This window comes from Anabrus simplex, chromosome 2 (assembly GCF_040414725.1).
Source record: "Anabrus simplex isolate iqAnaSimp1 chromosome 2, ASM4041472v1, whole genome shotgun sequence".
NCBI classification, from domain to species: Eukaryota; Metazoa; Arthropoda; class Insecta; order Orthoptera; family Tettigoniidae; genus Anabrus; species Anabrus simplex.
In genome coordinates this window covers 954,498,709-954,520,556 of record NC_090266.1, presented here as the reverse complement: position 1 = coordinate 954,520,556, position 21,848 = coordinate 954,498,709, and the positions used below count along the sequence as shown (strand labels likewise).

At 38.6% G+C, this 21,848-nt stretch overlaps 1 protein-coding gene across 1 annotated transcript in view; it reads left to right on the top strand.

The window, feature by feature from the left end:
- Positions 1-21,461, top strand: part of LOC136863212 (G patch domain-containing protein 11) — a 247,143-nt gene extending 225,682 nt beyond the window's left edge. The window contains exon 6 of the mRNA XM_067139581.2: positions 19,363-21,461. The gene's annotated coding sequence lies outside the window, so the exon portion shown is untranslated. The remainder of the gene's footprint in view (positions 1-19,362) is intronic.
- Positions 21,462-21,848: the final 387 nt, after the last annotated feature.

Here is a 21,848-nt window from a genome sequence, read left to right as displayed (position 1 = left end):
CTATGTGTGTTTCCACCTCCTGTCTGTCAGCTAACCTCTGAGCGGCAATTTCTTTGACACTAGTGCTCAATTTCTCTTTAATTTCGGCACGCTCCATTTGAGCCTCGTCTCTAACACGATCAACTTTTTCGTTCATGCTGGTAATGTACGAATCAGTGGCGGCGCGTGACTTTCGTCACTGGGGGTTCAACAGAAGAAAAAAATTGCACCCACCTCCACCTCTCCCGTCGTGGGCCGTAACCTCCCAAAATATGATAGAAGTTTTGAAAATGTGATCGAATACGAGAGAAGCAGACAATACATGCCGATATTTACCACATGCAGAATTAGAAATGTTTCACAATCGACTTACCCTATGCAGACAGCTTATACAAAAAATCCATCCTGCGCTCCTTGAGGGATGCAAATTTATCTATAACTGCTTCGTTGAAGTCCACAGAGTCTCGAACCTAGTCCTTTTCAATTGACAGCATAGCAAGAGCATTAAGTCTATCCTCGGTCATTGTGCTGCGCAAGAAAGTCTTTATTCTCTTCAGGGTTGAGAAGCACCTTTCTGCTTCAGATGTCGTCATGGGAATAGTAATAACTATATTTAAAAGTGTTATGCTTTCACCAAAGACACTCTGCAACTTATTTTCTAAAAGAAACTGCAACAAAGTCGTAGCCCCAGAAACAGTTAGAAAATCATTTCTCATGTATAATTTTTCAAGTTCGGTTCTCAGTCTCGATTTGTCGAGAAATTGGTAGGCCTCGCACGCTTTGTACAGAAGTGAGTGAGGAAACTACTTCTCAAAGCTGCCGAAATTTTCAGCTTGAAACAAGTTTGCTGCAAGAAGGTGATTTGTGAATTGAAACCGTTCCTTTGCTTGAAGAATGACTGTGTCACAAACTTCTTTTGCCGCAACTCGTTTCGAGGCACGCAGCAGCCCTCGTGATACCTTCACTGGCGGGGGCAGTATATCATGTTCGTCAGCGATGTGGTCAATTTTATTTTCCCGAACCATTTTTATAGTAGCCTCGAAACCTGAAAGTGTGCCTTTAACTTCCAACGGATCTGAATTTCGCTTTTGTAGCTGACTGTATAAAATGTCCACATGAGGCATTATCTGGTGGAAAACAGCCAACCAGAACTGAAGTAACGGGTGCTCCAATTTTAAACGTAAACCTCTTGCTTGCGATATGGTGTTAGGCTGTCGAGAGGTAATTTCCAGTTGATCCAGGCATTCGATGAGGGCATCTCTGTTCTCGTAAACTACTTCAACGGTCCTTGATTTAAAATTCCACCTTGTGTTTGAAGCATGAGGTACTCTTCTACCAACCACTTCGGTCAATACACCTGATCGCTGCGGGGAGTGATGAAAGAAGCTGGGGATTTGTCTTAAATCTGCAAAAAATATACGGACATCCGTATTCTGGCTTGTCGCTTGTGCCATGACTAAGTTCAGAGAATGGGCATAACAGTGAACATAATGTGCATACTTAAAATCTTCCCTGATGAGAGCTTGCACTCCTGAATGGCGACCACTCATTACATTCGCCCCATCGTAACTTTGTGAAATTAACTTATCTGGGCTGTCAACAACATCGCTCAAAGAAGATTCTAAACACTGCCATTGTCTTAGCATCATGACTAGCGGGTGAGAGGAAACCCCAAAATCTTTCAACTGGCTTACCGTTGGGAAGAACGTAGTGCAGTACAATAACTAATTGTGCTGTAGTTGATATATCGGTGGTCTCGTCTGCGATTACCGAAATGAAGTGCGCAGTTGTGATTTCTTTCTTTATTTTCTCGCGACAGATTTCAAACATGCACGAAAGCAATTCATTCGGAATGTCTTTCGAGGTGCCTTTGAAAACAGTAGCTTTGGACAGATGGTCCTTTAATGCAACGTCAATTTCAGAACTAAAATTAACGAGGCCTCGAAGTATGCCAGGATTCGACGATTCACTTGTTTCGTCATGCCCGCGCAATGCCAACTCAAACGCGCCACAGAACTTTACACAGTCGATAATTTTTGACAGCACATAACGATTTTTCCGTACTTGATCATTGTGTCTTTCGACAGACTGCCTGTAAGCACAGTCAGGTTGCTGCCGGTTATCGTGTTTTCCCAGAAGATCGAATTCTAACTGGGCAAGCATATGAGATTTAGAACTTTCGTGTTTCTTTATTTTCTGGGACAAATGTCCTAAATCTACCACTCCGACTTTGGTCCAAGTCCCTTCGCTTTCATCACTCACGAAGCATAAACACGGAAAACAAAACAACCTGTTAGTAACTTCGCATCCACAGATCCACTCGTTTCTTTTGTATATATCCATTCTGAATTTACGCACGATTACTTTACTTTTACTTTTAGTCTGCCTCGTTATAACAAGATCAGGCATTGGACGCCCGGCATTCTTAATCTCAAGTTTTCGCTCAAGAGAGAGAGAGAGACAAGAAAAGTTTGTCTTCTTAAGTATCTCAGTCTAGCTCGAGCGGTCGAGGAGAGAGGTTGCGTAGCGAAGTGCGTGCTGTAAACATGGTCGGCATTGAACAGTACCGGGCCGCTATTGGGAAATGGCAGGCAAGGCAGAAGAAGGAGGTCAGGAGTGGTTTGGTGACGGACGGATTGAAAATGAGTGAAGCGGTGCTGGTGGTGACAGTGATAGCAGTGTTACTGGTTATTGGGGGGGGTGGAAGTAAACCCAGGCCCAAATACCAGTGGAAAATATAGTACGGAGGATTTGGCCGCACTCAGGGTGGTTGTAAGTGAAGTTATGCAGGAGAAGTGTCAATGGGATAAGGTGCAGGAAATAAAGGACATGATGGAGGAGCAGAGAAGGGAGATAGGGAACATGAAGAAATGGCTTGAAACGAAGACAGAGGAATCGAGCAGGAGAGTGGTCAATAACGAGAAAGAAATCGAGTTATTGAGAGGGGAAGTGAAACATCTGAAAGAGGAGGTGATGAAGATGAAGAAAGAAGCGGAGGGGTACAGGCAGGAGAGATTGAAAAAAGCCATATTTATATATGGAATTGAGGAAGGGGCGAGAGAGAGCAAGATTGAGCTGATATTTAAGGTGGTGGAAGCTATACGTGATGTTATGAAGATAAACTTTAGTGAGGTAGACATTGATGATGTAGAGAGAGTTGGTAAAATCAAAGGTCGGAGGCCAATTAGGGTTAAATTGTTCTCAACCTTAATGGCAGATTCTGTGCTAAGGAACAGCAAGAATTTACAAGGACGGAAAATAGGGGTGAAAGGAGACATGGGAAGAGAAGGAAGCGAAAACGCGAAGATCTTGAATAGGCACCTATGGAGAGCGAGGAACCAGGGGCTAAAGGCCCGAATAAGAGGTCTGAGGTTGGAGGTGACAAACGGGCGATGGGTCAGAGTTCATTCAGTGACTAAGCTAAAGGAAATGGACGAAAACGAGAGGGTTGAGAGTGGTGAGAGGACAAGGCAAGATGGGAAGAAGAAAGAAGAAAAGAAGAGGAGGAGGGACGTAGCAGGAGAGCAGGGCATCTCGGAAGAGAATGGGCAGTGCAGCCGGGAGACAGAAGACCAAGATAGTGAAGTGGACGGTGAGAGTGGGCCGCAAGAAACTGGGAGAGGAGAGTGTAGAGGTGCAGTGAGCAAGAAAGGACAAAGGGAGGTGGATTCAGAAGTCCAAAATAGTGAGGGGGTGAGTGGGGGTGAGCAGCAAGAAGGGGTGAGTACAGGGTGCAGTGGTGTAGTGAACAACAAAGGTCAAGAGGAGACAGATCGACAAGAAGGTAAAAAAATTATGAGTAAAGTCAGGAGTAAGAGCTTAAAAGACATATGGGGAAAGGTACGTAAAGGGATGGAGGATACAGAGGGAGAGAGGTCGATAAATACTAGAAGTAAGAATAGAGGGGGAGACCTAGAAGGGAGGGAGGGAAAGTTATAACAATATTGGAAGATAGGATGTGTGAATATTGAAGGAGTAAGGAGCAAATTAGGAAACAAGAAAGTTAGGGAAGTAATTGAAAGTTTCGATGTTGTGGCACTCTTGGAGACGTGGTTGGAAACAGGGAGGGAGATTGCATGGAAGGGGTTTGAGATAAAATATAAATATAGAAGAAAAGAGAGGAATAAGGGGCGAGCACCAGGAGGGATGATAGTTCTAATTAGGGAAGAAATTAGTGAAAGAGTAGAGGATATAGAGACCGATATGATGGAAACCATATGGCTGAGATTGAATTTGGGAGGGAGAGAGGGATGGAGGAAGAAAATAAATCTAGCTTTTGTTTACTGCCACCCTAGTAATTCAGAATATGCAAATAAATATTTTTTGAAGAGTTATTGGTGGATATTGGTAGGATAAGGGGAATGTATCCAGGAGAGGAGGATATGTTGTTATTTGGGGATTGGAACGCGAGAATAGGAGAACAGAGCCCAGTTTATAGTAGGGAGGATGGAATGTGTTTGTTAGAAAGCAGGAGTGAGGACAAAATTACAAATAGTTATGGAGAGAAGCTCCTAGAGATGTGTGCTGTGGGAAACTTGTATATTCTGAATGGGTGGATAGAGGGGGACAGGACGGGGAAATTGACATATGTTACGGAGAAAGGGGGTAGTGTGATAGATATGGTTTTGAGCTCGGAAGGGATGATTGAGGAAGTTGTAAGTATGGAAATAGGAGATTGGATTGAGTCACACCATTTCCCGGTGAGGGTTATGCTGAAAAGAGAGGAAGAGAAGTGTACAATGAAGGAAAATGAGACAAAGGATAAACGAGGGAGGGGTTATAATAAGTATAAATGGACAGAGAAGGTGGGCCGGGATTGGAATAGGGTAGTAAAGGAGGAGCTACATCTTCTGAAATATGGGTGGGAAGGGGCGTTAGAAGAGAATAATACTGATAAAGCCTTGGAATTGTTGCTACATCCAATAAAGATGATAGCGCAGAAGGTGAAAGCTAGAAAAGGAAATAAGAAAGAGGGAGAAGAATGGTTTAATAGGGAGTGTGAAGGATTGCGGAGAAAGGTGATGGACGCGTTAGGAGAATATAGAAGGAAAGGTGGGAGCCAAGAAAGGGAGTTTTTCTGTAGATTGAGGAAGGAGTATAAAAAGAAAATCTCTGAGACAAAAAAGACGTGGTTAGAGGAACAAATGGAAGCCATAAATAATGACTGCAAGACTAACAATTTTGAGAGAGTCTGGGATAAGATTAATAGAATTATTAAGTGTGGAAGGAATATGGAGAGAACGAGTATTGAGGAAGTGCAATGGGTCAGGCACTTCGATGAATTACTAGGAAAAAAGGGGGGTGATAGATGGAGAGGTTCGGGAGAAGAAGTAATTTGGAGGAATAGGGGAGTGGCAATTTATGACTTGGATAAAGAAATCACAAGAGAGGAAATCCGGGGAGTGATAAGCAGAGCCAGAGCGAAGTCGGCCGGGGGGTGTAATGGTATAAATAATAAGTTTTGGAAGGAAATTAGTAAAAATGAGATAATGATAGAGGGCATGGTGAAACTATTCAATAGGATATTCGAGGGAGGAAATTACCCTAGGGAATGGGAAACAGGAATTATATGCCCTATATACAAGGGAAAGGGTAGTAGGAACAATGTGAACAGTTATAGGGGTATATCTCTGTTGGATTCTTTGAGTAAAATATATACTGGGGTGCTAGCGAACAGAATAAGCGGGTGGGCGGAAGAAAATGAAATTTTGACAGATTACCAAGGGGGATTTAGGAAAAAGAAAAGAACAGTGGATAATATAATGATAGTAAAGACTATTTTAGAAAAGTATAAGAATATGGCTAGAAGTACGGTTTATGTAGCAGCAATAGACTTTGAGAAAGCTTTTGATAAGGTAAATAGAGAGGCCCTCCTAGAGAAATTAGGAAGGTTAGGGATTTCGGAGAAGATGTTGAGGGCAGTGGAAGGAATATATAGGGACGTCAGGTTTTGTGTAAAATTGGGAGAAGGGAGAATGAGTGGACCATTAGAGTCCAAGGTGGGTTTAAAACAAGGATGCAAGTTATCGCCCATACTGTTTATTTTATTTATCAACGATATTTTAGAGGGGTTTGGGGCAGAAAATTGGGCTGTACCAGTAATTAATGGTTTGGAAGTGCCAGGACTGATATTTGCGGATGATGTGTTATTGATGACGTTAACTTCAGGGGCGATGAATAGGGCCTTAGAGTCAGTGATGCTATTTGCGAGGAAATGGGGATTGAAAATTAATGGAAATAAGTCTAAAATATTGGTAGTACAGGTGAACAAAAGAAGAAAGATAGAAGGGAATTGGGTAATTCAGGGAGAAAGATTGGAACAGGTAAGGAAGCTGGAATATCTAGGAGTTATTTTTAATGATAAAGGAACTTGGAGTGACCAGATCAAAAGAGTGAAATATAGAGGATTGGCAGCCTTAGCCTCAGTCAGAAATTTGCTACTCAAGTACCCGGGGATCAGTTACAAAACACTGAGACTCGTGTTCAGGTCGGTAATCGTGGGGAGGGTATTATACGGAGCAGAAGTTTGGGGGCTGGATGAGAGAAGAGAGGAACTAAGAAGGATTGTTAGTAGTTTTGCCAAGTTAGTGATGGGCTTACCGAGGTGTACAGCAAATGTAGGGGCGGAATTAATGTGTGGGGAGGATTTGGAATCAGAGGGTGTGAAAAGAATAGTTAGATATTGGATGAATTTAAAAAGACAGGAAGGTGGGAGAGTTTTACAGGCAGCATATGTACAGCAATTTAAGAGCATGTATAAGGGTGGATGGTTAGTAAAAATAAAGGGATATTTGGAGAGGATAGGATTAGGACACCTGTGGGGGGAGGTTTGGTCAAAGACAGAAGTGAGAGGGATGAATATACTGGAAAGGAGAATTAGAGATATCCATAGGCAGAAATTATTGGGGGAAAGCAGACTAAGAAATTCGCTGACTGTTTTGACGAAAATAGAGGAGATAGCAGGGTTGAATATTAGATACGTCGATAGGTCAAAACGATATGGGATGATGTGGTGGCTTTTAGGTCTGCCAAGGAATAAAGGCTGGTTACAGGGCAGGGATAAGACAAGGTGTGTACTTTGTGGAGATGTGAATGATGAGTTTCACTTGCTAAGAGACTGTGAGGTAACGAGGGGGCTAAGACATGGATTATTGAGTGCCGAGCATCGGGAAATACTGGGGAGAGGGGATGAGAACGCAATACTGAGATGGATTATTAAACAATGGGAAAAAGGGGGTGAATTGAACAGGTATTTTTGTGCGACAAAAAAGGCCTGCGAGAGTAAAATGAAGGGGAGTGAGTTAGAGGGTGGGCAGGGGAATAGGGGGGTGGAATAGTTATCTGTATAAGGGAAGGGGATAGTATGTTAAAATTCTAATGGATTAGGGAATGTAGGGACTGAGTACTTAGTTAGGCGGAGTTGGGTAAGAGGACAGGTTTGCATGGTCTGTTTGTTTTATGATATGTTAGTAATTGTTATTCATTGTAATTTTATTAGGTTATGATGGTAATTATTTGTGAAGGCTGAAATGTGGTAATGATGAAGTGGTATATTTATTGTTGATATGTGGAGATGGAGGAGTGGTGGTATAAATATGGTAATGGAGAAGTGGTATAGGATGAAGAAATAGGTTGGAAAGGTGTTGGTATATGCGTGACTGGTATTGGTTATTCATTGTAATTTCATTAGGTTATGATGGTAAATAATTTGTGAAGGCTGAGATGTGGTAATGGTAAAGTGATATATTTATTGTGATATTTGGAGTTGGAGGAGTGGTGGTAAATGTGGTGTTGGAAAAATGTTATATCGTTGGAATGTAGTGTGAGAGAAGTGGTGATATAAGTAGAGGTGGTATATAATGTGGAGTTGGTATAGCCTAGTATTTATGATTAGGTGATGTATGGTTTGCTATTATGTGTATTGAGATGGTTTATTTACGGATGATTGCGTGGGAGTTGGGAGGTGGTATATTGTATTGGTGTTTGAATTTTTGGAGCTGGAGAGAGGCGAGTTTATTATCATTTTGTAAATTTTTGGTTTGTTTGTAATATAGCGAGCAAATGTTGTGATGACGAGTGTGTGCTAGGGCTGAAATGTGGTGTTGGAAGTAGAGGGGGTAAATGTGGAAATGTGGTGTTGGAAAGGTATGGAGAAGTGGGGGTGTACTCATGAGTAAGTTGTATTGAATGTGATGATGGTATATGAGTGGGTGGTATTTGTGGATGTTGAAATGTGGTGTTGGAAAAGTATGAAGTGTAGTAATGTAATTTGGCTATTTGTAAATTTTGGTCTGGTGGAAGATGGAGTTTTCGGTAGGTAATTATGATGGGTAATAGGAGGAGTATGAGTGTATTGTAAATTGAATAAGTTATGATATGTGATATGTCTGTTAAATAGATTGAAATTAGAGAAGTTGGAAGTGGTGATATGAGATAGTGGAAAGCAGAAGGTGAGTGTAATTGTCGGAGAAGTAGAAGTGGTATATATAGAAATGAGGTGTTGGAAATGTGGTTATGAGGTGATGTATGGTGTGGTATTGAGATGGTTTATTTACGGCTGAATTCGTAGGAGTTAGGAGGTGGTATTGTGTCTGGTATGAGTATTGAATTTTTTTCAGAGTTGGAGAGAGATGATTTATGATCATTTTGTAAATTTTGGTTTGTTGGTGCAGAAGGGTCGAAGAAATATGTTGTGGGAGAGGTGTCGAAATTTCAATGTTATTATGGAGTGGTATGACGGAATGAAATGAAATGAAGCAATATTACCGAGGTTTTGTGAAAGTTGTGGTATGGTGGATTGGAATGTAATGACGGAATATTGTTGTTATTTTGGCTGGTTTGGTATGTAGTCGCGTAATGTTGCTGTGGTAGTTTATTTTGGAGTAGGTCAGGGAACAATAAAGCTGATGTAAATGCTGAAGGTAAACATAGGCATGGTTGGCCTGAGCACACCAAAGCAGAGTAGGTCAAACAGAAAAAAACAATGGCGGTGTGGGAATGTGCTGAGTAAGAAAGGACAGTTGGTGGAAGGTGTAATCTTGCTCCGGGATCACATATGTGATATATTGCAAGTAAGGCAAACGGTTCATAGAGGGAATCTACCGTTGGCCAGTTGATTATTAATATTATTATTCCTTTATTATTATTATTTTATTATATTATTATTATTATTATTATTATTATTATTATTATTATTATTATTATATTATTTGTTTGTTTATTTATTCAGCTATTTATTTAGTTGTAGGGTGGCTTAGGTAAGACTCTATTGTGAACATGTATTGGGGCTAAACGCCTGTGATGTTCATCAATAAATTGTAATTGTTGTTGCCTAATTGTTGTTCTTAAGTATCTGGACACTGTTCAGACTCATTATGTAGCTCCTTACCTTTCCGGGGCACAAAGATTGTGGATGCAACTACAACGCACAAAAACACACACACGCACACGGACAAAAGATTGTAACTTCTTTATATCCTAAAAATTAAGTTTCAGAACGGCACAACGGTGCTGAAAAACACTCACACGCTTGCACAGCGTACAATAATATTACGAATTATGATAATTACTAAGTACAAACGTTTACAAACACTAGTTTCACACTTGAAAAACACGAAGAAACTATAGGAATGAATGTTCGCACTTTTCACAATGTTGGTGACTTAATTTTAAGAACTAGTGTGAGCTGGTCAATTAGCGTTTTCATTGGTATTACCTTCCTGCTACTCTTTGCCTCAATGATTTTTAAGCTACTGTATGTTTCTCTCCAAAAAAGTAATTATTCCAAAGAAGGCAAATGAATAGATGTTTAGTAAGTATTGATATATTTGGGACAAGGTATCAATTGGAATTTGGCAATTTAATATGACTTTTGGTAGTAATGATGCTGTTCAACACTAGCGCTAATTATGTACACTATTCTCTGCTGCCTGGTTAAATTCCTGTAAGGACAACAGATGGCAGGCACATACTATTACAGTTTTCTTACCCCAACAACACGACTTGCGACAGACTTGAGAGAGTGGCATACCGGTACTGCGCATGCCTACATCACGGATATTCTTTTCTGCGATATCCAGGTTTCGCCTTAATGCTGACAGACTTCCCCCCGCACCTCACTGGTCCCTTCGCCAAGGTACGGACGGAGATGTCGCCTTGTATGGGGGTTCATTCCAGACGAGTCTCCAGCCACAGACTATGCGTAGCTCACATGAATTAAAAGCCAGTACCAGTATATTACGGACAGATGGGCTTAGCACGAGCTTTGAGAATGACAAGGGGATCGTGAAAATTAAGTAGCTGAGTACAATTTGATATAAACTGGAGGTGCATTGCTCCATTGCGCTATACCAGAAACCGCCACTGGTACGAATCCATGTGCCCTTTCAACTCGTCTTTCGCGAAGTGACATGCCTCTTGGACTTGTGTTAATTTGTCCCTAAGTTCCTGTCCCATAGCTACGCTTGCGGCCTGAACTGCATCTATTTGTGCCTTCAGTTCTGTCTTATTTAATTCACACGCGGCCTGTACTTGGTCTATCTTCCCAAATAGTTCCTGTTTATTCGCATTTATTTTATTTATAGTTTTGTCATTCATCTGTTTAACTGAAGCACCATCGGCCTGCCTTTGCTCTGCGCGTTCCTATTTAGCTGAAATACTATCGGCCCGCATTTGTTCAACATTCAGAATTAAATTTCGTATTAAGTCTTCTAACGTGAGAGCTTTCACCTCTCCCTGTCCATCTACTAATATGTCCTGGGGTCGCTCCCCACTGTCGTCTGACATTATAATTTCTTGAGAAATAAAGGGCCTATAGGCCTCTCATCTTGCCGCACACGAATGAATACGCTATTGGGTCTAGGCCCTATCATACGATAATTTACCCCTACATACTTTTCATTTAACAAAAATTTTAGAGAAAAAAATTTGAATATAAAAAAAATTGGTTTAAATTTGCATGTCAGTCAACTTGCACGCTGAGTTACGCCTAAAATTTCACAATAAACCGCTCCAGTATAACAACAACAACAACATTAAAGACAACGATGAAGTTGGAAATCTCCTGCCCTGAAATACGCTAATAATTTAATTTATACCGAGCTCGATAGCTGCAGTCGCTTAAGTGCGGCCAGTATCCGGTATTCGGGAGATAGTAGGTTCGAACCCCACTGTCGGCAGCCCTGAAAATGGTTTTCCGTGGTTTCCCATTTTCACACCAGGCAAATGCTGGGGCTGTACCTTAAATAAGGCCACGGCCGCTTCCTTCCCACGCCTAGCCCTTCCCTGTCTCATCGTCGCCATAAGACCTATCTGTGTCGGTGCGACGTAAAGCAAATTGCAAAAAAAAAAAAAAAAAAAAAAAAAAGAAAAATTAATTTATACCATCTCAACCTCCTTTTAAATAATAACTTGAACTGGTGCTCAGTAATATTTTTACCAATCCAAGCCTTCCTACACAACTGTTTATAATATTCATCTCATGTCTAATGACATTTAAATGGAGTCCTGAATTACCATAAATAATATTAAATCTCATAAAGAAAAAGAGAAACATAAAATCTTTGAGCCTTTTAAATTTTGAATCATTGCCTAACTTGAACAGATTCGCAATGGATTATATTAATATACTTGTCAAATCTAGCCCCGTTCGGAACTAACCTTACTCTAGCATGATACTACGTTACATGTGAATACACACAAGACCGTGATGCGGTCATCAATTAATTAAAATCACAAAATAATAAAAAAATTATAAAAATATAAAAAATTATAATTAATTAGCAATGATATTGGTCTCTTTATAATGCAATCAAGCTTCCCAGTGGGCACACAATAAAGCCCCACGTTGGGCCAGCCATTTTGCACCCGTCCACCTCCCTAGTCCCAGACTAGTATTTATCTCGGGGGTGTCAGTATATTATTTAAGTCATCAAATATATAAATATACCGGCATCAGTGAACACGGGAATGAACGGGGCAACTAAAATAAAATGGGGAAAGCTCAATTGTAAACATGAATTTAAGGACTCCATGATAGGACTAGGAAGTGACATTTAACTTTAAAAGGGCATGTCATCTAACTACAATAAAAATTATGAGAATGGTTTCCTTTGAAATAATGGCCAGAAGGAGCAATTTATTGCGCCGTCCGGCGCGCGGAATTTTGATACACTTGGCAACAACAATTAATTTTACAACACATTACATCAAACAAATCACTTGCTTTACCGCAAGTGGTAACAATATGCTGATGATGTTTATCCTGGAAAAGAATGACAGTTGTGGGGCATATTTCACTTATCGATCGCATTAGGATCGAACCTATGTCCTGAGGACTCGAGAGCCCGAGGATAAACCATGTTTATTGTCGGCTTCTCGATTTAAATTAGATGACGTACCTCCGACAATCTACATTTCCTGAGGTCGGCACTCAGGATGGGAAATGGCATATGATTTCGGGAAGCATTATCACGAACGGGTTTTATCTTATATCCAGCTGATGCCATGCCACTGGAACTAACATCTACAAATTACGGCCGATGAACTCCACTCGCCCCGCAAGCAGAAAATAAACAAACCAAGCATTACAGTAACATGACTCACGCCTGAGCCAGCTAGTTACAGGAACATATGTGATTATTACTCCGACGATATCACAAACTGAAAGGTGGCGTCATCAATACTTTAATTCATTATTATTAGAATAATCATTCATCCATGAAATTACCATTATTATTATTATTATTATTATTATTATTATTATTATTATTATTATTCGATGATTCCTGACACAGCCATGTTTCATTATGGTCTTGATTATTACGGGACGCAAAACACAAATGTTATTACTGTTATTATTATAATTTCACTCATGTAATTATTAATATTATTACGATATCACTCATATGATTATTATTATTATGGGTTATGAGTTCGTCACGTCCACAAACATCTCAACATAACGGTTACATTTACGTCTCTACAATGATCACCAAACCAAATGTGATTATTATTGTTATTATGATAATTATTATGATATTGATCACTACGATTTATCACCGTTCTAACGTTATTATTATTATTATCTGTTTCACACCATCAGTTATATTCGTCTTTAACACATTTATCCTTGTTTATTTATTTAACACGGTCCAACTTCTCGATCTGAAATATTTATTATTATTACGGTATCATGATTATCATTACTCGTCATTTTAACTATCACAATGTACGATCATTTATGTGGAATCTGAACCTCGCATTATCTTTAGGTCCGTAGTATTTCAACGAATAGCTGCGCACTCTATTAACTTCGTATATGCTGTCCCGGGTTCAAATCCTGCCCGCTACGTAATTCAGTATTTCTGTTACATTGCCCGTATATTTTACACTCATTTCTCCGTGTTCATCATTAATTTCATACATTTCCTCGTATATATTATTTCAACACAGCTTTGTCAATATGCCAAGTGTTTTCCATACGGAATTTATATCTCTTTCTATCTCAACATTATTTTATTCATTTATTTCTCACAGAGTTATCAACTGACTTATATTTTTCATCTGTGACATCGTACGACATTTTTATATCCTGACTGCATGAACTTTATAATATCTCTCTTCCCATTCGATTTATTTCTGAGGTCATTCTCCACAAATCATTGCAACAACCTGGAATTATATTGCCGACATTAGACAATCATGATCACGTAATTCATCACCCTACGTGCTCCGGTTAGTACTTGCAGATGAAATATCTGACATTTATTTATAACATATTGGACCGTAATTTAAACAATACGTCTATTAGCATATAAGGATTATTAGCACTGATCTCACTACTCATGATTATTAATTCACAAATTTGGAATATCATTCATATTAAATATGAATTAGAAAAACATACCGTCATTAACGATTCCCGATAATTTCAACATATCATCACACAGAATTTACTGTTAATCGCTGTTCACATCGAAATACAATCTCAAGAATTATTATTATTATATTTATGATTATTATTAGTGGCATTCCCTTCAACTTTTGACAACGCCAAACGGAGACTATTAACATAACAATACAAACACAGCTGGCCTGACACAAGGCTAGATTTTCCATAAAGATTATTATACGACTTGTCGTCAAATGAAATAACATAACTGCAAACTCCGGGTCGAATTGAACACTACACAAAATCAAAACTTGTTGAAAAATCTTGACTATAAAATACTGGTAATACATGCATGACTTAACTACCATCCTCTATCTACAGAAATTATATGTACAACAAAATGAATACATATGTCGACCCGACATTTACGTTAGAATTATTTGATCCCGTTCGTTATACAAATTTAGAATAGAATCTAGAAGCGACCCATTTCATACGTAAGGTAACCAAGTCAAAATCAAACTACTACTCTTCCCTGGGTCATAATGACATCCCCAAATAAGTTTACATTTTGGTACTCATTTTTGTCGTTGTCATCTTTGGCGGCACAGCAGACGAGAGACCCATTCGGCCCTCTCTGCTGTTTATCCCTCCATAATGGCTGGTTGTACGTCACATGTGATTTCCTGGCATTCCGCCATACTTATTAAATTATCACACATTTATTACTTCAAATATTAACACTGTTGGTATTCACTGAAATACTATCATAACACTTAATCATCCTAGACCCAAATTAATTTATATACACTGTTATCTCTTCGTCCTCCTTCCGCACAAAGGACTTAACACAACGGCGGAGTGTTAATATACACGCCCGACGCGCTTCGCGTTGTCTGGCCCGTTCGAATCACGTCGCACTCTTGAAGAGTTTATCACGATGACGGTTCGATTCCTACCATACAGGTTCCATTAATTTAATGTTATTTCCTTGTACTGCTCGTCACACAGTAGCGTAACTCTGCATTTACCATTTTTAGGAAAGGAAAGTATTTTCTCTCCTTGGAAATACTATCTACTATTTAGGCCCGGTTTCACAGTTTGAGTTTAAGCCGAAGCTTTAGTAAGCCACGCACGCCGCTTAAGCAAGGCTTACTCTTTGGCTTATACACTACGAGTTTCACAGTAGGGGGACCATGTGCAGCTTTACTAAGCTGAACATCTCCGAAGTTGGTAATGCTTGCGCATGCGCAGTGATTCAATTCTCATCTTTGTTTACATCCGTAGCCTATGATTGACTGACTTGTAGGTTATACATCGTTTCTAGAGGGCAAACGGTTGGAAATAGGTATATACCATCGCGGACTTTTTTGTAGAGGTTTCTATGCTCTACAATTCGTACACTTACACTTGGGGTCTATCGTTGATGGTTCACGCAGCGTAAGCCAAGAAAGCAAGTGACCGACCGACATTTTTGTCTCTTGAGCCTCGAAATATATTCAGAAATATAAGTTATTTATTAATGTTATTGGTTTTACGTCCCACTAACTATGAATTTGAGCACCTTCACCACAGGACTGAGACAGGATCGAACCTGCCAAGTTGGGCTATAAGAGGGCCAGCGCTCTACCATCTGATCTGAATCCTTAGCTTAAACCTCAGTTTCATACAGCTTAAGCCAGTCACAGATAAGCTCGGCTTACCACTTGCACTCACCACTGTGAAACTCGTCCAGAGTTTAAGCTCCCGCTTAAGCCCGATCCAAGGCTTAAGCGTATAATGTGAAACCGGGCCTTAGACTTCACAAACTATATATCTCAAAGTCTCAAATCGTGGCATGATTTGGAATGTTCAAATTTACTCTACTGACTGGAACAAGACGTAAATATTACAAGTCACTTCGCCCACACACGAGCACATCATGTAAGTACATGAGGCCGTTCCTACAAGTTGCAAGTTAATTCAGCGTCAAAGGAAAATTTCAGAGTAAGCTCCACGACGAGTTAGCGCCAACCTGAATTCAGAAATAACTACTACACGACGAGTTAGCGCCAACCTGAATTCAGAAGTAACTACTACACGTCAACATGAATTCACAAGTAACTACTGAGTGTTCATTGCTCTCATATTTATCGGTGAATGTCTTCCTCGTGGCTCCACTGACGTCATGTCAGAGATAGAGGGGGGGGGGGGTTTATCAAATCGGCACTTGCACTCCGAACTGGAAATTATAATTTATATCAAATTAATCCCCTCATTTGGAATATATACTGAATCGAATATGATCTCCTGACGATCATAGATTTCGGAGATATGGATGGATTTCACTCCTGACTTTTGGCGGGTTCGAAAGCGTCTATCTCAACGTGGTCGCCTTCCAGCCAATGGCAATCGAGGAGCTCAAATTCCAAGAAAGTCCGTCCTCAATAAATTTAATTTGCAATCTATTATTGATTATTCTTCCACGTATGACATATAAAACGTTTCTTAAGTTGATCCATATAACTGCAATAATTTATTTATGATTACTTTCGTAGCTAACTTTATTATTTCACCCCGATCTTTCAAGGTGGTATTCCTGAATCGCCAACTAAATTTTCGTGATTGGTCCACAAGTGCGCGGTCGGTTTGAATTTTCACGTGCAACAACTTTAGCCAACGATTTCCGTAGAAACACTGCAATTTTCCACTCTCTGATTCCGAGAATCCGTGACGTAGCAGAAAGCTTGTGCTCACCCGAAATATCCCAGCGCAGCGCTCGTGTTGCAACATTCTATTGTCTCTGGCTTGCCTTTCTCTTATTGTACGAAATATATTTGTGGACATACGTATCTCCTGATCGCTAAATTAATAGGCCCCCTGCCGTGTGGCAGCTCTATGCTGTTGTGACAAGCTAATCCTTCAGGCTCCAGTCTGTCGTGTACTTAGCTCGTATTTCAACACTACACAGATGAAATATTGTCAACTAAATTCTGCATTTCAATAAATGTACCATATATTCTTTCATATCACAAATCATGATTAAATGATGACCCCGATTATGCGGGCTCAATATATACAATAATGTCCTGACTGACTGACCGATCGACCGACCATTGCCGAGCCTAAACTACTGGTCATAATGTAATGAAATTTCGAGGATATATTTATATTAGAGTGTAGGCACTAAGGGAAGATTTTTGGATATTCCGTCGCTAAAGGGGTGAAAAGGGGGGTGAATTTTTTAAATGAGTATATCTGTATATCAAAAACTTGAAAGCTGACAGACGAAAAAGTCGGTATATGCTCTTTTAAAAATAGAGAAATATATATTTTTTGTTTTATGAAAATCCAATTAAGGGGGGTGGAAAAAGGTGAAATGTGGTTTAAATACCTTTTATGAGGATACTTATATCTAAAAAACTGAAGATGTTACAGACATGAAAATTGGTATTTGGAATCTCCTTTAAAAGTAAAGAAACATGTATTTTTTTTGTTTTGGGAAAATCCAATAAATGGTGGGGTGAATAGGAGTAACAAATGAGGTGAATTTTTAGAAGGACTATATCTACAGTATATCTCAAAAACGTAACATATTACAGACGTAAAAACTGGTATTTGGAATCTCCTTTAAAAGTAAAGAGACAGTGATCATATTATTCGGAACATCCACTTAATGGGAACTAAACAAGGGGGTGAATTTTTAGAATGAGCATATCTACAATATATCTCAAGAACTTAACATGTTACAGAAGTGAAAACTGGTATTTTTAATGTCTTTCAAAAATAAGAAAAATGTATTTTTTTTGTTTATGGAAAAAACACTTGTTAGGAGTGGGGGTGGATAGAAAGACTGAAAAGTGGGTTGAATACTTTTTATCAGGATAATGATCTCAAGAACTGAAGGTTACAGATGTAAAAATTGGTGAGTGGAACGTCCTTTAAAAATAAAGAAACACCATTTTTTTTGTTTTCGGAAAGTCCACTTAGGTGGGGATGAAAAAATTTAAAAATTAGTTAAATTATTAGTATGAGGAGGTTGTAGGACCATGTCCATCTAAAAAGCGGAAGAAGTGCTAAGTTGGTCTGTGTAAAGGCAACAAGTCTAGCAATGCCTGCGGCAAGTGCCTCAAAGCAGTGTGCAAAAAATGTGCACAAACAGTAGAAGTTGTATGTGCAAAATGTGTTTAGGTTGTTTTTAATTTCCTTAATATATTTCTGATAATGTATAATTGTTGCAAAATGGACGACTGACTAACAAAAGGTGCTTACTTGGTTAATTTTGTGAAAACTCCGTAGAGAAACAGAAACACGATGCAGTTGTTTGTGATTATTCATGTGTCAATTAGTAATATAAAAGGTCCATACACTAAAGTCAGGTCTTTGTGTATAAAGTAAATTTGTGGAAACACAGTACAAGAAAATACATCTCTTATTGAGCTCTAATTTGAATATTTCCAAGCATTTCTTATGATGGGTCAAAATGAACCTTTACCACTGTTTTCGGAAGGTAAGATTCGCAGCCATTCTAGTGTTAATAAGATCACACAGTCTCTTTACTGTATCATTTCAGTATCTTGCTTCTTGTCTGCTAATTCTACCAGAGAAAACTCGTGATAAAGCCAAGGGTTTTGTTGTCTTGTTTGGGTAAGAGGTAATAATTGTTCATTTCCAACTGACCCCCACAGCCGCTCGTAGACAGTTTTGCTAATCATACACTCCGGCCTGTTATGAAGACGGCCATGCATTAACACAAGTACACAGAGGATGACTTAAGGTCCAGCAACAATACCAATTTATCTTCAGTACTTCAAGACTAAGCACAATCCTTGGCAGCAACTTAAGAAAAATTATTTCTGTAACCAGACTCATACATTTCCATACCTTAATAACACAATTGCAGATAACACTGGGTCATTATGGAGGTGCAACATTTGCCTTGCCCACAGTGTTTGCACTTGCTCCAAGGCTTTCTATTCTGCCTCTGACTAATATGGAAATAATTGTGGAAAGTGAGTTGTAACATGGAAAGAAAGCATTTCTGGACACATGTCCATATAACATATTTTCTAAATATAGATATGCAGTATGCAACTTATCAACTACTGGTAGCAGTGAAATAAAACAGAAGGAAAGTTCTTGTGTACATATTAACTTCATAATCATGCTGACTAGTGACTGTGAAATAATGAAAAGATTATGAACATGCTGTACATTGAACCGTAATAAAATTATTGGTAGTGTGAAAGTTGTCTGTACAATTTATTACTTAGGAATAGGTTTTCTGTTTTTGAAGCTCAATCCTACTATAAAGTGGTTAAGTTGGGGGATGAGACATATGAATATTATGATTTCTGAAACTGTATTCCATACATATTAGTGTGGAAGAAGTTAAGCTTTGTGCAGAACAGGAGGGCCTAATATTCAGACAAGGATCTCACTTGACTTTCAGACTTTGGATGCTCATCTTCACCAGCCTTATTAACATATCTTTCTTTTTCATTTTGTTTCAGGTGAATATGGGTGACAACAATTGTTTCTTCAGTGTCAACCCAACCAGTATGAATGTATGAAGAAAAGATGACACGATTAAACTTCAATGTTATTAACATAGTTACCATATTGTGAAAGAAGCGAGTGTAATGTGATCATAAGTCACAGAATATTTCAGTTTGAACTTAAATGGAATATAATGCCCAATGTCATAATAAGATCACACAGTCTCCTTACTGTATCATTTCATTATCTTGCTTCCTGTCTGCTCATTCTACCAGAGAAAACTCATGAGAAAGCCAAAGGGTTTTGTTGTCTTGTTTGGGTAAGAGGAAACCAGTGGCAGTTCGTGCATTAAGGGCTTTCGGGCGCCGCCCCACCACCGTTTTCAGTACAGAAAGTACAGGAACAAACTAAATGATCTAATTATGAAAACAAAAACTGAGTACTATAGGAATCTGATCAATCGCAATTCAAATAACCGGGGTAAGGTCTGGAGCATAGTCAATGAAATAACACAAAGGTCAGTTAGAAAAGAAGAAATCAAGGAAATCAGATATAAAGGTGAAATCTGGAAAGATGACATAAATATTTCTAATAAATTTAACAATTATTTCATTAACGAAACCACTGAGAAAGCAAAGCATCACAAACAGATTTCCGACTCCACATTAAATATCGCTCGCAACCCTCATACTTGCTTCCTTGCACCGGTAACAGAATACGATCTGAAGAGATGTTTGAGTGAAGTACATGAAAACAAAGCTGTAGGAATAGACAATATTTCGGATTGAATTATTAAAGAAAATATAGAGTCACTAAAGGAACCGTTGCTGAATATTATCAATGATTCCTTCACCTTAGGTTACTTTCCAAAACAGCTTAAAACAACACTAGTAAAACCTTTTCACAAGTCTGGAAATATTTATGACATTAGAAATTACAGACCCATTTCGATAACTACAACAATATCAAAAATATTCGAGAAATGCTTAAAGAACAATATTTACCAATTTTTAGAAAAACACCAAATACTTTCTCCCAGACAGTTTGGATTCATTAAAAATCTCGGAACAACTGATGCTATATCCGCCTTAACAAAGAGAATATACGAAAATCTTAATTCTTCTCTGCTCTCCACGGGGATATTTCTCGACCTTGAAAAGTCATTCGATAGTGTGTCACATCGCTTGCTCCTCCAGAAATTGGAAAAATACGGCTTTAGGGGCAATGTGCTGGATTTGCCTGAGAGTTACTTGACAGATCGAGTACAGTATGTCAAAATTAATCAACATCTAAGCACACCGATGAGGATAATAAAGGGTGTCCCACAAGGCACAGTATTAGGTCCTTTATTGTTTATTCTATTTATTAAAGATCTAGAGAAAACAATAGCAAATGCCGAACATACGCACATCGTAACATATGCAGATGATACAGTCATTTATGTTGAGGGTGATAGCTGGAATCTCGTCAGACAGAGAGCAACTCGAGCACTGCTTAAAGCATGGTTAGATAATAATGAATTATTTCTAAACATTAAAAAAACAAAATTTATGAATTTTTCTGTAACAGATAGACAAAACGATTTTAATGAATTAATTGTACACAGCATGAACTGTAAATTTAATTGTAACTGCTACAAAATTTATAAAGTAAGTAATGTTAAGTATTTGGGATTATTAATTGATTCGAACATGAAATGGAAAAGTCACATTACCGATTTAAGAAAGAAAATCAGAAGAACTGTTTATATATTTCACAATTTAAAATACATATCCAGTATGAAATTGTTAAGAGAGGTTTATTACGCTTTAGTTCAGTCTATTCTTAGCTACGGAATTTTGGCATGGGGAGGAGCCTACAAAAATGTAATCAATAAAATACAGGTTGTTCAAAACCTTATATTACGAATAATGTATCAGAAAGGAAGATTATACCCAAGTAGTCAATTATGTGCTGAAGCAAATATATTTAATGTAAAACAGCTCTATGCCCTTGAAATATACAAATATATTAACAAAAACAAAAATATAATTGATAACATTAAACATGAATATTCAACACGCAGTAAGATGTACCACCGTTGTATGTTATACAAACCCAAACTTAGCATAACAAAGCGCAATTTCTTGTACTTCATTCCAAAATTCTTTAATGCCCTTCCCGGTTCTTTACAAACTACTTCATTAGGTCAGAAAATGAGTCTGAAGTGTCTTAAATCCTTTGTTAGGGATAATAAAACTGTTATGGAAGAAATAACCAAATGAGAATATCACGTCACCATATCCAATTTCTATTCAATGCTCCACCATGTGCTGTTGATCATATCCGTCATTCACTCATACCCATACTCGTACTTCAGGTATCATTTTAATATATATTGCTCTCTATATAATTAATATTCTAAATTACCACACACAAGGTTTCACCTTACGTGGTATTTTACTGATATCTACTCGACTCTGTTGAGGTTGGTGTGATTTTGTATAATAATAATAATAAT